The following is a 17,386-nucleotide window of genomic DNA, read 5'->3' on the forward strand; positions in this document are numbered from 1 at the left end:
TCTCCAGCAAATATCTTCCTTGGGAGCACATTGAATTGTGTAGGCTGCATTACATAAATGAGCTGCTTTGCCATCTCTGTAACCCCTAGATGCCGGTATAACTAGGTATTCCCTTATCTCACCAGCCTGACCTAGTCTTAGCCTTTCACTTAATAAAGCCAGAAGAGGACATTTAACACAGGGCTGGGAACATGGTGGCACACAGCACTACAGTGCTTAGATGCCAGGATCCAGAGTCAGAACTGACTGTATTGGGCCCTATCCAAAAAGTCCTATCCAACTATATGGAACGCTCCGTTGTCTACACCAGGATTCAAAGCAATTGGCATTTTCACCCTCTGCCAGCCATAGGCAATACCATAGATGGCAGTATGTTTAATATTCTATACATATATCTTTATGCATATAGATTTCCATATGGAGGAAAAAGGGTGGGGAAATGCAAACCAAGCCAACAATTCATTTGCATATGTTTATCCCTCCCTGGGTTGCCCCTATCATGAGTTCAGCATCATTTAAATGAGTGGAGCAGGAGGAATATTGTCTACAATTTGGAAGGAGATCTTTAGGCACTACTTGGGCATCCTTTGTGTCCCATAGACCCCTCATTGTCATTGGCACAGTGCTTATTCAAGAGGGCTGCCAAGTGTTTTTAATAGGCAGTAAACAGGTAGGAAAGTGAAATCATTGTGGGGTTTGAGATTTTTATCAGTTCACTTTAGAGGGGAAAGATATGTAGTTCTTCTTTCCTCAGGCTCTCCTCTTTAAAGACACACCCATCTCATACAAGTCTACTCTCTCCATAGCACATCCTCCTTAAAACATGTAGGCATTATCTTAGCTTACTAAATGCAAGGATATATGGTTTGATTACTGTCTTTTCTGACAAACTGTCAATGTCTCACTTCACAGCAATTCTCTTCACAAGAAACATGTGTCTTGTGCCTATATGGCAGAAGATGGTCATTCACCGTTGGCTGGGCTCAAAGCGCGGCACCAGGAAACGGCCAAGACATGTCTGAACCCCTCAACCTTGCTGCTCCGGGAAGGCAGGCTCGCTGAGATTTTCTCATCATTTGATATTTACTGCAGCACCCTGGAAAAACAGTAGGGCTGAAATCAGGCTGATGTGGAAGGGTTAAGCTGCCACCATCATTTTCACCAAGTCCAACAAAGCTGAGGGCAGCCCACACACAGATGTTAGATTCCTTTCATCTGCTCTGTTCCTGTCTCCAGGGGTCCCAGAGTCAAAACTCCCCAATGGCTCTTGGGCACAGGAGGGCACAACACACTCTGAAAACACTTGAGTGATAAGTAATTCTGCTAACCAGTCTTAGACAGATGCATAAAAGGTAAGTATCAGGGGTTTGATTACCTCAGTTTTCAGAATTAGTGCACAATCCATGCAACGAGCCTCCCAAAGAAATGTCACATTCCTCAAGCCTTCGTATGGGTCCTTAGTTTTCCAGCCACCAAGTACTTGGCAACACTTTGTCAAACATCTTCTGTATTCCCTGGATGGAAGCAGTTTGAGTCTTGTAGGGTAAGTACTGGGTAAAGGCTGCCAAGGTTGTTAAGAACTATGAAGACACAGTGAAAAAGACCTGGAATGTATTGAGATGTAATACAAGATTTTGAATGATTATGGAGGAGCCAACATTAAAGCGACATCAGGAAGAGGGGGAGAGTTCATGAAGATTAGGAACCACAGTTATGTGGGTCTTCCACTTACCCAATATCCTGCGTGTAGTAACTGGCTGTGCTAAATCAGGCTGCAAGGGCCAGAAATCTCATCAGACTAATAAAGATTATGAATCAAAAACCACAGAGTACCATACACTTTAATCATCTAATTAGTGCCACTGGAAAGTGCACAACTGTACTTCAATTATTATCTCTTTTCTGCCCAGGTAGAGTAGTTACCCCTTCACCTCAGGTAAAACAGCTCAGTGTCAGTGTATGTTGCTCACACTATCTGAAAACAAGATTGTGGCAGGTGCACCCGCCCAATGGAATTGTGGCTCCCTGGCTGTTGGACCTTTCCTGTGCCCTTGTTCTCAGGGCGTTACGGCAGTTGGGGTCTTTGGACAAAAGGGGCTGATATTGACCACAGGTCAGATTCGGCTCGGGTATAAACGGAGTCCCTGGAAGAGCCATTTTGAGATAGTCCCGCCCGGCGCAGCGTGCTGCAGGTAAGGCCTCTCCCCTTGGGTTGGGACGGCACCCAAGGAGACTACTCGGGGTTCCTACAGGTTGGGATGCTGCCCTGAGATGTTCCTCGAGGTTGAGAGTCCTCACCTTTTATTAGGTGAGTGATTGAGCGTTTTGGGTTGTCGTTAAACCCCTGGTTGGTGTTTTGGTTTGTTGTTAAACCCCAGAAGTTTGTGTGGTGATAGTTCTCACGGACATTTAGACCTGTTGTTTGTATGTTTGCGGAATGTTGATTAATTGTGTATAAAAATAAATTTTGCTTTTTTTTATTAAGTGGTTTGGGGTTTTCCACAACAAAGTTGTATCTTATTTCTGGGGAATTACTCATCCTAAAACCCTTATCCTTACATTTGATGAGAAAGACATTTAAATTGACATCGCCAAGGTTGTCTATGGACTTGGATGATAAATTTGTACTCATTCCTATAGAATTTAGGAAATTGGATATTTCATAAGAATTTTGAATGAGATTATTTCAAAGGTTTTTGATTTATTTTCTTTGTGATGTGATATTGATAACATGAAAGATATGCAGTATCGCATACGATAACAATGGAAAAATTAATGACAATGGTGGACTACTAAAGCCTTAGTTCATCACATTTTTATAACATTAACATTCTAGTTTAGAATATCTGATCGTGTTTATCAGATGAGTGCCAAAACCCAGTAATCACACAGTCACTGGGAACTACTTCTGCACTCCCACAAAAGCTGCACTCATTTACTTTCGAACTTGTGGCTATGAGCCAGTGTAAATGGGCAGCCGAAAATTATAAAACAAGGAACTGCTTCTTCAGTTGTGAGAATCTCTCTGGCTACAGACCTTCAGTAGCTCCTGGTGCCATTAAATCAAAAGCCTGATCCAATTCCTAGCTTTGTGCGGGAACTTGCTCAGACTTGCTTCATTTCTCACTTGACCAGGGCTGAGCTTTCAGACCTGCACAGCCTCTAAAATATTTGTGAACTGCTGATGGTACAGAACTGTATTCCTCAAATATTGTTTTGTGTTCTGGTGAGAAAAAATAATTAACATAAGCATATTTCTATAATTTCAGTAAAATGCTTTGCTTTCTGATGGTGCTAAACCATATTTTTAATTGGATTCACAAACTGAATTCATTTTATATAATCACTTTGGATTCTGTAGTTCAGCTGTTAAAAATCATTATCCCGGCTGGCCCCTAGAAGTCTTTCTCCACATCCGACCAACCAGCCCTGAGTACAGACGTGTGAAAGGCTGCCTTGTGCTCCAGGGGATGATGGAAATACAGGAAGCTATCAATAGCCAGCTCAGGCTAATGAAAGCATATCTCTGCAGGGGCTGAGCAAACTGATGATTGGTTGTTAATTATATGGGGCAAGTTCAATTGCGTTTCCCTGCAATGGGTTATGTCTGTTTGACCATGATATCTACTGGGTTTATATACCCATTTAATTACATTGCAGCCTTAGTACTTGCAAAATGGAGAAAATCTTATTAAGTGAATAATTCAGAAATACATTGGTTGTCTCATTTTTGAATGGTCTTATTATATAAACTCAGAATGAATTTTCATTTTATATGTATGCAATAGAAATACCAAGGTATAAATACCATTTTGGTATCTAATTTCTCTGTTCCAAAAGAGCAGTTGTCAGCTGGCTCCATGTATCTCCTCTTTTTATTCTTACTTTTATATTTCTACCAAATGAGCAGTTTGCGGTTGCTGCATAGAACTCTTCTGCCCAGCTCTTTCCTTGCTTCCATTGGGATCGATTCAGCCTTCCTTTTGAAACTTCTCCGCACAGAGCTTTTACAGCATTTTTGGAGGAAGAAATACTGTGCCATCCAACTCAATGTCTCCTCTGCTTTCAGTACAGCAGCCAACATATTTTTTTCTTGATATCCCATCCTATGTGAGGTTTTGTCTGACCCTACTTTAAGATTCCCTTCTTTGTGACTCATCTGCCTTTCTCCTACACTTCAACCCTGCTTTTTTCTTGTGCCCACTTAGTTTATCTAGTTAGTTGGGGTCACTCTGAGCTTCCAGTCTGACTCCTCCCAGATCTAACCCTTTACTTGATGCCTCTTTGTTCAGGCTTGTGTCTCTCCCTTGTCTGGGACAGAATTCCAGCTACAGACTTTCCAGCATCTCTATCACCTTTCCAAACTCTCCCCATGATCTCCTTTCCTTGTCACAATTCAAAACTTTACTGTACTCTCCCTGTCTTTTCCATTATTTGGCAGTCATATTTGATTTTCCTTCACATTTTTTACTCTGTCCAAATATCAGTAGTTCTTCTGTCAAATCTCTCTGTCTGTCTGTGTCTCTTTCTGTCTCTTGGGAAAGTTACCTTTGTTACAGTCACTGGAGTTCTTTTGAGGTGTTTTGCCGTATGTTTTGCACACTTGGTAATGTAGAGCACGTGAAATTGGAAAGTGACTGTTTTGAACCATTAAGGGATCATCTGCCACTGCAGAGTCCAGATTTGTTTAGTTTCCAAAGCAGAGGAAAAGAGTGCCAGTCATGGAGTACAGGATGTCTATGCTAATATATGTGCTTTGAAGTTAGAGCCACAGGAAGCACCTTTGACCATGAGATGTAGTCTGAACCCAGTCAGTCCCTAAACAGTGATAAATGGTTCAGCTGCAGATCCATCTTCCTAGAAATCATTTTATATATAGTTGTGAAAACATTCCAATTAAGCGGTCAGCTGTGTTATCATAGCACCAAACTCTGATCCTTGGGGTTATGTAGGACCTGTTCAGAACTAGTCTCAATAATGGTTTTTTTCCTACTCTTCTCAGACCTTTATGCAGCTTCCAAATCTGAATCACAGTAGCTGTATTCAGTGCCTGGAAAAACAGTTCCTATTCATTATCATCCCTCTTCAGTCTCTCCAGTATTCCTTAGGTTGCCAAATTGCCATCAGTGCTTTTACTCTTAGTTTGTATCTATCTTCATGTGCCACTGGCTCATTTTCTTTTTGAGTTCTGTGTTCTTTTAGGAAAGATAATTTAAAAAAAATGTACCACACATTTGTTTTAAAGAATATCTTTTTTATGTGGCTTGTCCAGTTGCAGGCTAGGGTGCTCACTTGCTCATATTCTACAGCTATTCATCAAAGAACAGCACTATGAATTCATGTCACTAATAGCTATAGACCCAGTGTGGGAGAGGGCTATGGGACCTCACCTCTTTGGATCATCAATGCACAACAGAATTGGCTCTGAGGGAGCCAAAGGGTCAGGATTCACCTTTTTGTTCTGCAGTTGTGTGGGCAAAACTAGAAGTTTTATGAAGTGTTATTTGTTGTCCATAATTCATTGATTTTGGACGGGACCTAGAGGTTCACACTTGATAACTAAAATAATAGATGATGGAGTATCACTATCAGTATAAACTTTAAAATTTTTGTATTATACCCAGGTGTGTTTACAACCATTTTATCTTCTTGGGTGTACTGTCAGGCTATTTTTCAGGTACATATCATGATTTATGCCCTTCCTCTTAGTGTGAAACTTATTTCACTGGAGTAATCAGGGTTTCCAGTCTATCTTTTATCAATGACATCAACTCACTCACCAGACTAATGCTCCATTATCCCAGGAACATCACGCTGTTGTGGTATTACCTTTCCCTGGAGGAGGCTGAATTACTTTTATTACTTCCTGCTTGAACAACCGCTAATCTCTTTTCTGGAGTTCTTCCAAAAGGATGACTATACTTCTGACACGACTGATTCAAATTGCCCTTGCCAGGATTTAACAGACTGAAATATCTGTCTCACTTTCTTCAAGGACAGAGATTTGATTTCTTATAGAATCTGTGATCTAAAAACAACTGTCATTTTTTGTGAAGTTTTCCGTTTAACCTCCTGTTTTGATGAACTTGGCCACGCTCTGAGTTTCTTGATGCAAAATTGCCAATTATGGGTACCTACAGCCATACTCTATGAGGGTTTACAACCTGTAAATCTTATTGATTTCTGTTTCTGTTTAAAATATAAACTACCCAGAATTTTTTGTTAAATTCTTCTTTTCCTGCATTAATTTTCTGGACTCTGACTTCTTGGTTTGCTAAGAAGCTGCTTAGCTGCTAAATCATCTGCTTACTTTTAACTCTAATGTTCAGTATAGAATAAGTTTTGTTAAACCAGTTCCTCACCTTTATTGATGTACAAAGTTAGATATTCTAGGGCCAAGAGCTTAACATCAGTCACAGGGCAAATACATACTGTACTCAACTTTCACCAAGTTAACATTGTGGCTGTATGCTCAAATTATACTGAAGGAACACTCCCATTTATAAACTAACAAATGAAATTCCTCTGAGGTTAAGCATTAAAATTGCAGCAATGAACTAATATTCAGAAAGCTTTCAGCTTTGACATTGAATACAATGACTATGACAGGGCTCAGGTCTTCCTGGGGTTGGGGAAGGAGAAGAGGTCTGAGGATGGTGTCAGAAGAAGAAAACAAGAGCCTTTCCCATGAACGTCAAAAGCCTCCCAGGGTTACCCATCTCCACCACCCCACCACAGCCCCACAGACAAGCCCTGCAGCGGTAGCTATGTGGATATGTCAGCTTGCTCAGGGGTCTATAAACAGTGTTACTGAAGCAACTTGTGTACCTTAACTTCTGCTTTTAGCTGGAGATGGGTAATTTTTATATAAAAGTCTGTCCCTTGAGCAACACCCTTTCAGTTCTTGGGGAGGTATAGAAAAAATTAAAGCTGGTTCCTCCTGCTGAGAGGGACTGATCAGACTAAACATCTCAGACAAGTGAGTGGATAGTTGCAAGCCACGCAGGTCCTGCTGGATCTCCATTTCCTCTCCCAGTCTGTAATGTACCTTTTTACTCCTGGCAGAAGGGTTTAAGAGGTGGACCTGAGTCTTAATGGTTAGCTGCCACTCAAGAGAATTGACAGAAATAAAGGGAGCAGCTTATCAGTGTCTCTTGTGAGAAGATAAAGATGAACTTAAAGACAACACCTAAGTTGTTTTTTAAGCAACTTAAATTAGATGGCATGGGCTCTATCTCATTTTTAGTATCATTTAACACATTGGGATCTCCAAAAGCCTCCTTGTGCTGTTGTAACATAAATAACAACAACCACAATTACTGATTCCTTCTGGTGGTGGAACTGATCTCAAGGAAGAAAATCAGATGTAAAAGAGTAGGAAAGAGATATATTTAATTATGTCAAGATCTTTTTTCCAAGTTGCCTGGATTCTGACAGTCCAGGTTTCTCATTTTAACAAAGTGTTTAGACCTGGCTATTTCAAACTAGTTCAGTCCTAGTCACCTCAGTGGGAGCAGGTTAATAAGGACTAGCTGAGGGTCAACTCTGTCCTCTTTCACTACTGGAAGGGTACTGGCACCACAATAGAAAGCTGAACCCATTAGGAAAAAAAAAAATATTTTTTTTTTCAGTGGTATGATAATAAAAGTGAAAATCTGATCTTCTCTCCATTAACTTTACTGTCACATAAATTTCAATTTACTGTTAAGATTATTAAGCACAGGAAGTTGCTTGCTTTGAAGCTGATAGCATATGTGTCTATGGTCTCCCACCTGTAGTTTGACTATCCAAAATATAAGCTGAATTTTCTTGGCTTCTTCAGTGCTCAGAGCTGATCTCAGAGTGGTGTGGGCCCCTGAAGGGACTGTGCTTTTAACTGTGCCCATGTCTGGATTCAGTGACAAAACTGTGCACTCAGATATTAGGTCCATGAACAAAGACTGTATTTCTAAATGGAGAGTGTGACTTATTTGATTATCCATTTAGTCAGAACATGATTACTGAATACCGTTTAGAATAAAGTATTTAAATCAACCCAATTCTCCCCGGATGTCTTATTAGCTACTATTCAATAAAAGAGTGGCAATTACTTGGCTCTAAAATTGTTTTTTTTTCCCTCCAACAAAAACATTTTAAGGCATCACACAAGTGTACATGAGGCAGTGAGCAGGAAGTCTTCTTTTAGGTTTGGGCAATCAGCCATTCATCTCTGCTTTTTGTTTCCTCAAGGTTGATCTTTCTTTCATCATGTTTTAGTGGCAATAAAGTTTTTCTAGATGGATTTATTCTTGCCTATTCATCGAAACCCAACGTGAAGATCTTACAGATTCATTTCTTTCAAAGCTTTATAAGTAATTACATCTGTGATAGAAAAGTCTTGTCTTGGTCATTTACACTTTCCTTATCTCTGACTTTTTCCTCTGATCTGTTGCTTACCTAATTACTCACCATCTTTGTTCCTCCTGTGGCCTCTTCTTTGGCACTTACCCCTGAATTCTGTTGAGGTGTTAGTGCTTGAATGAATGTGGACATGAAATGTATCTTTCACCTGGAACGCCTATATCATATATACCAGCTGCCCTATATGCATACGATACATTTATGTCCTCTGACCTGTGCATTTTTTCCTGTTTATTGATGTTGTTATTTCATGTCCTTAAAAAATAAAATATTTTGTTTACCTGAAATATCCATTCTCAGCATCATTGTACAGATGTTCACGTTCTCTTTGAAAAACACATTATTAAATATGCATATTTAATAGTTGTGATTTCTTGTGTCTCAAGCAAGTAAAGGAGTTTAATTGCATATTGTCTTAAATAGATCATGCCATACCAGAGAGAGGAGAAGAAAGCAGTCACTGATGAGCTAACCTGAGGTAAAACTGATTTGTGATCACAGAGCAAAAGCTGAGCACGGCAATAGGATGCACCAGCCACATGAGATCAATTAACACCATTAGGACCTCCCTCTAGCTTATATTTAGCTGGGGAGAGTCTGCAACACCTCAGAGAAAAGTGACATATTCTCCCTGGTAACCACTTGTGATTTTCTTTTACACTGTGGTGAAATCTGTAGGATCTCCCATCCTGCTTTCTGGTGGGCATGGTCAACACTCTTCTTGCAATAAGAAACATGGAGAAATGGGTTTTCTAAACTAATTTCTCAACATGGCCAGAAAGTATGATTGTGTCAGTTTGGGCTATTTTATCTAAAATAATTACTGTTCAAGGGATCCCCTCTCTCTCTTCCCCCCCTCCCTTTTCAGGGTGGCACAGTTATAGTCAGTCAATGAATGGGACCCCAGCAAGGCAGCTGTTTGCGTGTCTTCAAATAACAGAGTGTAAGATGAGTGGGTGACCCCATGGCCAAGGAGCACAGACCTGTTTGTGACATCCCTGCATAGACCCTGCTCTGCAGGGGATGAGCTGCACCCACCGAGGCTCAGCCTTTAGACCCTTCTCCCTCCCCAGATCTAAAGCTGCAGTAGCGGAACGGGGACCTGCTCTTCCTATGGCACGACTGTGGTGTGTCCTGGCCGTTCGGCATGCGGAGCGTGCTGAGGCGGTGCCGGAGGCAGACAGAGCTCATGCAGTCTGTCCCCGTTGCCTTTCGGGAGCGGGTACCCCCTGAGACCCTGCAGAGCCCTCGCAGAGCCCTTGGAAACAGAGCCCGGTAATGAGCTAATGGTGATGCTGTGGGGCTGGTCGGGGCTCCAGCGGTGAGCCTGGCCTGGGGACGCCTCTAATTAACAGCAGAGACAAGCCTGCTGAGGCCAGTGCAGAGCCAACAGTGCTCCCAACGCCTGGTTGCATTAGGGTGCAACTTCAGTTGTTTACCCAAATGCAGAATGAGGCAAACCAACACATTTCAAAGTTACATTGAGCCTTAGACAGGAACCATAGGGAGGCTTCAGCACTTGTTTAATCTTTCTGAGAAATTACGACTGAAAATATTTGGGTATATGTATATTTTAACAGAAATATATATATATATATATATATACACACACTCTGGATGTGGTTTGAGCACAACTGCTGAAAAGGCAGGTGTGCAATTTGTAATTACAGTATCATATTGCTGTCACTTGGTCACATGCAGCTAAGCTATGTGACATTTATTTTAAACAGCTTATATTTCAATTTCATCAGTGGTTTTATTCCAAAACACAGCTCCTCAAATATGATTTGGGCTATCACTTCAAGATTAGGCGTGTATGCATCTTATTAGGATCTTAGAAGGTGAAAAAATTGGTAGTGCATAAGTTAATGAATTTGACAATCCTTCCTGCAAGGATGATGCATGGACCCATACCAAAACTGAAGCAGAATGCCCAGGGCTATTCAATCTGGACAGTAACCTTTAAATGAACATACTTCTTCAGACAAACTATATAAAAACCATATCAGTTTTAGAAGAACGGCACCAATGCATTTTCAGTTTGTTGCCCATTGTTGTTAGGAGCAATGAAACACTGAGACATTTACAGATCTCTCCTGAACTGCACCGTGTGATTCACAGCACGTGGTTGTGGCCAACATGCAGCATCTCAGCAACACACTTGTTTTGTATGACACAAACTTGCTCAGGATTTAGCTCTATGAGTGTTTTAGGCAGTGAGGACAAAATAATCCTACATGCTTTTTTTTTTTTTTTTTTTCATATAACATAATGATGTACTAATTTCTGAAGGGTGTTTTGCAGGTGAAGATATACTGCAGTGTTAACTTGCTTAAGAAATCTGTGCTGCTATCTACCTTCCTGCTCCTTCATATATGTCTCAAGGGTCTCTATGAGAATTAAAAAAGCCAAAAGTCAACAGAATAGTTCTGTTGAAATGTGCTGTTGACCAGCATGTGAGGTAACAGCACAACACCGTAACATGCCATAAAATCATCTGTTCATCACGAGGTCAGGAACAAGTATTAATGGGTGGTGGCACAGTATATTCAGAGGTTTGTTTTCAGTGCACAGTTTGATTGCCTGTCCTACCAACAGCTGCCATATCAAACATTTATTACACACAACAATGAGAATTAACAGAAAAGCACAGTATCTGGTGGCTTGGCTTTCACGTAAATCAGATGTTATTAGAGGGGTCAACCACTATGGCACTGCAGAAGAGCATCTGGGAATGACACACGGCTCTACCCACCAGAGCATGTCCTGCCTGTGCAGCCACAGGGCCGTGGCTGTCCCTGCAACCCTCTTCTGTCATTAGCACAGTTCACTTGTGATCAGTCGTTCCAGGCAAAGCATAATTCGGTAGGTGTTTAGCCACATAGATAGTTCTAGGTCTAAAATCCTGCTTTGGCCATCTTTTTTTTGCCCCAGACCAGAGTGACTGGACACTTGCTGTAGTGAAAGCTTGATTGCCAGTACCAGCATCATGCCAGCCCAGAAGGACCTGGACACTGGGTGCTGCTGGTTCCTCCTTCTTTTCTGATCAGGCAGGCTCTTCCCATGCTGGCAAAGGAAACACATCAACTAATTCATTGGAAAAAAAATTCAGCACTTCCTTTGGGTGTGTGAAAGTGGAGGTTTGGGGCCATTCCTGTGAGGAGCCTCCTGACAGTGGGCAGACTGGTCTTTCCTAACCTTGGTAAATGTTCATGTTTGTGCTGATGCAAATCTCTGCCCTGTGTAGGGAAAGAGGGTGATCCTGATGACTTAGGTGGGTGTCTTCATATGCCTTTGACCTGCTATCGAGTAACACACTGGTCTATTTGTATTTGCTGGCCTGAATAAAAGGTGTGCAGAATCTTGTTCTACTCTCGATTTCTCCACATGTTTGTACAAATGACTCCAGACGAGTCAGTTCTTTATAAAGATACCCAGCTATTCAAAGTGTGTAATGAAATATTTGTTAAGAAATGTTAAATCAAGTGGCTGCAGCCACACTGTTTGTAGGAACTGTTTTCAATGGGTGCCTGGTTAGAGTGCGAGAAGTCCACTTATACTTTGGAGGGGTGGAAAACCAAATATCCTTTAAGCATTAACCTTCCTTTAGTGACCTTCGCCCCCTTAACTCCTCCTCTTTGGAGAGGTGGTGGGATTTGGCCCTGGGTGAGACCGCACCGCTGCAGAGAGCCCTGCAGCACTGGGGAGCCTCAGGGTGGAGCTGGCTCCTCAAGGCCAAAGCAGGAAACATAACCCTTGATGTGAGACCAAACCATAACTAATGACAACATTTTTAGCAAGGCTATCATTTTTCCTCCCATATGTTTCACTTTACATTATCTTCAACAGAAACCAAGCCCCCCAAAATTACTGGGAGGGTTCATTTGTCTTTAACTAGGGTAATCCATATGTTTGATACATTAGCTTTTGTTTTGTTAACTGAAGTAGCTGAACTTTTCAGATTCAATATCCATGTATTTATATATCAATTCAAGTCTCACATAGAACACTTATTTGAAATTAAAATCTAAGTCACAGGGAAAGACTACTGCTAAGTGCAGGACTAGGCTGCATTGATTGTCACATCTGATTTTTGACAGTAGTTTTATGGTATACAGCAATTTTTGTCTGAACATCTTACTGAAAATCTCATCATCCAGTGGTGAACGGATGTAAATCACTCTTGAAACCTATCCTACTAGATGTATTAAAAAAAATTTAAATGCCTGAGAGGCAACCAAAACCAGAACAAAACCTGCAGAAAATCTTGAGATAAGTGACAGGGAAATTCATCCTGTTTTTCCTGTTATCTTGTACATGGAACATCAAATTCCAGCCATTAAAAATAGAAAATTTTATCTACAATTAAGAGGGATGTTGCAATGAGTTTTCACAAGCTTTTTTGTACAGAATTAAAATGTACACTCTGAGATCAAGCCTCTTACAAACATGGACTATATCTCTGCAAAGGTCCAGTTACATAATTTTTATCATTACAAATCTTCAATGAACAACCAATGAGCGATAATTTCATCAAAATTAGCTATATAACTGTCCTGGGTTTTGCTGGGGTAGAGCTAATTTTTTCTTCTCAGTAGGTAGAATAGTGATGTGGGATTCAGTATGGGATCTGGTATGAGAAGAATGCTGATAACACACTGATGTTTCCAGTTGTTGCTGAGAGGGTAAGGACTCTCCGACTCCACATGTCCTGCCAGTACGCAGGTGCACAAGAAGCTGGGAAGGAGCATGGCCAGAGCACTGGATCCAAATTGGCCCGCAAAATATCCTGTATCATGTAATGTCATGCTCAGTATATAGAGGAGGGGTGGCCGGGAAGCTCGCTCTCACTCTTCTGGGATTGCAGCTTCAGGATTTTCCCTCCTCTGGGATCATGAGCTGGGAACGGGCCGGGCATCAGTCAGTGGGTGGTGAGCAATTGTGTTGTGCATTACTTGCTTGTATATTCTATTATTACCAGTATTATTATTATTATTATTTTATTTTATTTCAATTATTAAATTGTTTTTATCTCAACCTATGAGTCTCCTTACCTTTACCCCTTCAATTCTCTCCCCCATGTCCCAGGGCAGGGGGAGGGTATATGAGTGGCTTCGTGGTGTTTGGCTGCTGGTTGGGTTTAAACCACAACAATTAAAGTGTTTTGCTTTTTTAATGTTTGTAGTAGAATGTTTTTCACTTGCAGTCTGAAATACATGATTTAGAAAAGAAAGATCACAGTTTTGCCATGTGGTTGTCTCCAGCACGTAAACTGGCTGTGGCTATGATGTCCCAGCTGGAGGCTGCTGTTGTTAGTGGAGAAACACTGACACTCTATTAGACAGTTATTCACTAAAAAAATATTATGTGAACCTCTGCCCGAAGACCTGCCTAAAATGCCACAAGCAGAAGCCCCAGCTGGTGTAAATGAGCACAACTTCAATGGCTTTGGCAGGGCGGTGGCTGCCTGCTCCATCTGAAACACCTGTCCTGGGTTCCAGTTTTCAGCATCTCTGCTCTCACCACCAGCAGAAAGAAACAATTTGCCAAATTACCTTCGTTGTTAATCATTAACCTGTGGCTGCGTTCCCACCTCTAACCTCAAACACCTTGTAGCTATCTATTTGGTATGATGCTGGTACATGATGATTTTTCTACAGTAGTGTTTTGAAAACTGTGTTTTCTTACCACCTTAGGCTCTTGTATTTTATTCTACTGCCTTGGTCCATGCAACAAGCCTCCTGCTGCAAAGCCATGCACACCCTGCAAATGTCTTCCCCTTCCACCCTTTGCTGCTACAAGCCAACCAGGTCAACACCTTTTTTTTTTTTTTTTTTTTTTTTTTAACCGCTATTATCGTACAGCTGCGAAGCACAGGTCTGGGAACTGACAACCCAGCAAGGCACTCGGCTGGTTTCCGATTTCTGCCTCCAAAAAGAGCTGTTTCCATGTGCCTTTGGGACAGGGCTAGCTGCTGAATTTCAGACCGAGCGTCCCTGTCCCATAGTTCTTAAAAATTTACTTTTCTAACAGCAATCCTGCCCAAACTGTCCCTGTAATTTATGATCATGATAACAAGTGGGCAGATTAGAGCAAGGTCATTAATATTATTGCTTGCACAAATAGCTTTGTTGCTTTTTGCAAAACAAGCAAATCATTATAAACTTGTGTCTTATTAGCCACTATTTTATAGTGGTTTTATATCTATGTGCATTCCCATGGGATGTGAACTTGGATGCATTGCTTTGGGTACCAGTTTTCCACAGGCTTCTGCTAACCAATAACTGTGACTTCCCTCTAGTGGTCAGCTGTTATTTTTAAACACTAATGATCAAAGACTGGGCTGCTTTTCGCATTAAAAAAAAAAAAAAAATCAGTTTGTTTTAGAGAAATATATACAGTCTTCCCCTTTGATAAAGTTTATGGTCATTTTCTAATTTTAATAGAAGAGTAGAGGCTGTTTTCTTATTAAAGCAAAAATTTGGAACCAAGCACCAGTTGGGAAAAAGCCAGGAAGGAAAAATAATCATCTCAGCTAAACAGTTCTTGCTGGCTAATTGGATCACTAATTGTTCAAGTTATATAATCACACCTAAAAACTGTAGCTTGTGGACCACTACAAAATTAAAGCTACAGTATTCACTTGTAGGCAATTTAACCAGTTTTCTAGTGCTTCTTTGTGGGCTGTTTGTGTCTAGAGACCATCATATGGCCTAGCAAAGGACACTTTTCCTCTCCTTACTGGAAATCAAACTACTCCAGTCCATGTCACTTTTTTTTTTTTTTTCTTTTTTTCCATTCATCTGCCTCTGACTTGGCCAGAGACTGTTTCAATTAGCTGTCTTATTTTTTATCCCTCTTCTCAATTTTTTTCCTGAAGGAGCTCTTTGAAAACATTGATTTTGCTATTCCATATTTGGAGTCCTCATCATGTGGGTTCTTCATTTACCAATTTGTATGGCTCCCTTGTATCCTTCTTATCTCAACAGCTTGGAAAATGCCAACTTTCCTCAAATTACTCGAACAACACTAGTCAAATTTCTAAGCAAAGGGAAAAGGGTGTCTTCAGCTGGCCCTGCCCTATACTGACAGAAAGCAGCCGCCTCCCTGGAGAGTTTTAGTTTGCTTCAAAACGTAAGGAAATTAAAGCAACTGATTCATGTGTTTGTTCATCCATTGACCAGGGTAGTATTTCTCATCCCCTAAACCTATGAACTAACTGTCAATTTTAAATTTAGTTTGAAAGAAGTTTATAAGATTAGTAAATCCTTCTAAGTCTCTTGAAACAATAGCTAAATAAATAGAAAAAAAAAACCTGAAAACATAAAATTGTCTGGAAGGAGAATGACGTACTATTAATCTACTACATGCTGTTTGTCAACAACAGACAGTCTGGTCTCCACCTTGAGGGTTGCGCTTCTCTAGACGAGCAAGGGCTCCTCCTGCCTCTCCCATGTGGGTAGAGTAGCCTTGGGCTGCTTTTCTCCTTTTCCCCTTCAGGCCAGCTATCTTACTGGCTGTTTCCCAGATCTTTACAAGAAACCTCAAATATTATACCTTTATACCTTCATTTTCTCTGTCCCAACAATTTCATTTTTGCTTCCTCTTCTTACCACACCAGATGGGTTAAATTTTGATGCCAGCATGCCCATAAGGCCTCCCTTGCTACAGCATGTATGCTGTAGACCATCTACTCTGAATATGTTCTCAATACTGCATTTAGAAAACTTAATTTGTCCCCTTAGTCCTATGAAATCTTGAGGCCCTCTAGATCTTTGCAAACACAAGGCAGGGCAATGTATGGAGTGGACTGCTACCCTCTGTCAGGTAAGAGGCTGGGTTTCAAGACTAAAGCATCCCTCTTTGGAGGCCTTTGGACTGGGAAATAGGGCAGCACCCTCTGCAAGATACATATCAAGTGTAGTTTACTATTGGATGTAAATGTAGTTCATTCCTTAATGCAGCACAAGACCCAGCAATTTTTAAGAAGTTAGGCACCAGAATTAGACTGTCTAAGCTTTCTCTGTTTCAAGGCTCAGCTGTGAAACCCTGGGAATACATATGTGTACAACATGGCAGGCTGGGGACCGGGTATTTTTCCTCCTCTTCAATTATTCAGAATGCAATAGAAAACCAGGCAGAATTAAATCCAATTTACAGTAGCAGCTTAGATTTTTGACGTGATGCCATGGGTTTTTTTCAGCTGACAGGGAAACCACACTATCTTCTAAAGTTCTTGATTTTACCTGAGCATGTCAGGGTAAGGGAGAGGAAGCCAAAAGGCTGGCCGGGTCCCAGTGACAGGAGCTGTCTCCTGCCCTGCCTCACTCTTCAACTTGTAACATATGCAAACCCATTACTCACAAGCTGGCTTCAATTTTATCCTGTGGGTCTTCCCTGGGGGACAAAGCCTGTGCTGCCAAATTCACAGCTGGGCTAACTTCTCCAACTCCAAATGAAGAACCCATCTCTCAGATATTAAACATGATCTGAATTTTTTACCAGTTCATCTACATGTGAGCACAATAAGGAACTTTGTGTATATTTTTTTTTTGACAAGTCATGAGATCACAAGGATCACAATTTTCCTCCTTGCTTACAGTCACGATGGATCACATCTACTGCCTGTCAAAGTCTTCCTGACATGTATTTATCTTGACAGTTTGGTCTAAAGTTTCCACTCCATGTGTACAAAGAGCAGTGAGAGATCCCGTCAGAGATTAAAAAAATGATGGCCAGTTGAATTTATTTGCACTTCAGGTGCATCATTTGAGGGTAGATTCCTACAAGTAGCAGATTTTGTTATTTCCAGCTTCCCATGATACCAGTTGCTGCTTCTGCCAGCTCTCCAAAATGTTCTTTCCTAAGGTAGTACAAGGGGGGAAGACTGTGAGACAGAGTGGGACAGAAACACAACAGAGGACAATTACTTTTCAGAAATTATTGAAACCTCATCTTCTTCTTGCTTTTTTCCCTAATTCTTCTT

Source organism: Tyto alba, unplaced genomic scaffold (genome assembly GCF_018691265.1).
Source record: "Tyto alba isolate M040663 unplaced genomic scaffold, T.alba_DEE_v4.0 Super-Scaffold_2, whole genome shotgun sequence".
NCBI lineage: Eukaryota > Metazoa > Chordata > Aves > Strigiformes > Tytonidae > Tyto > Tyto alba.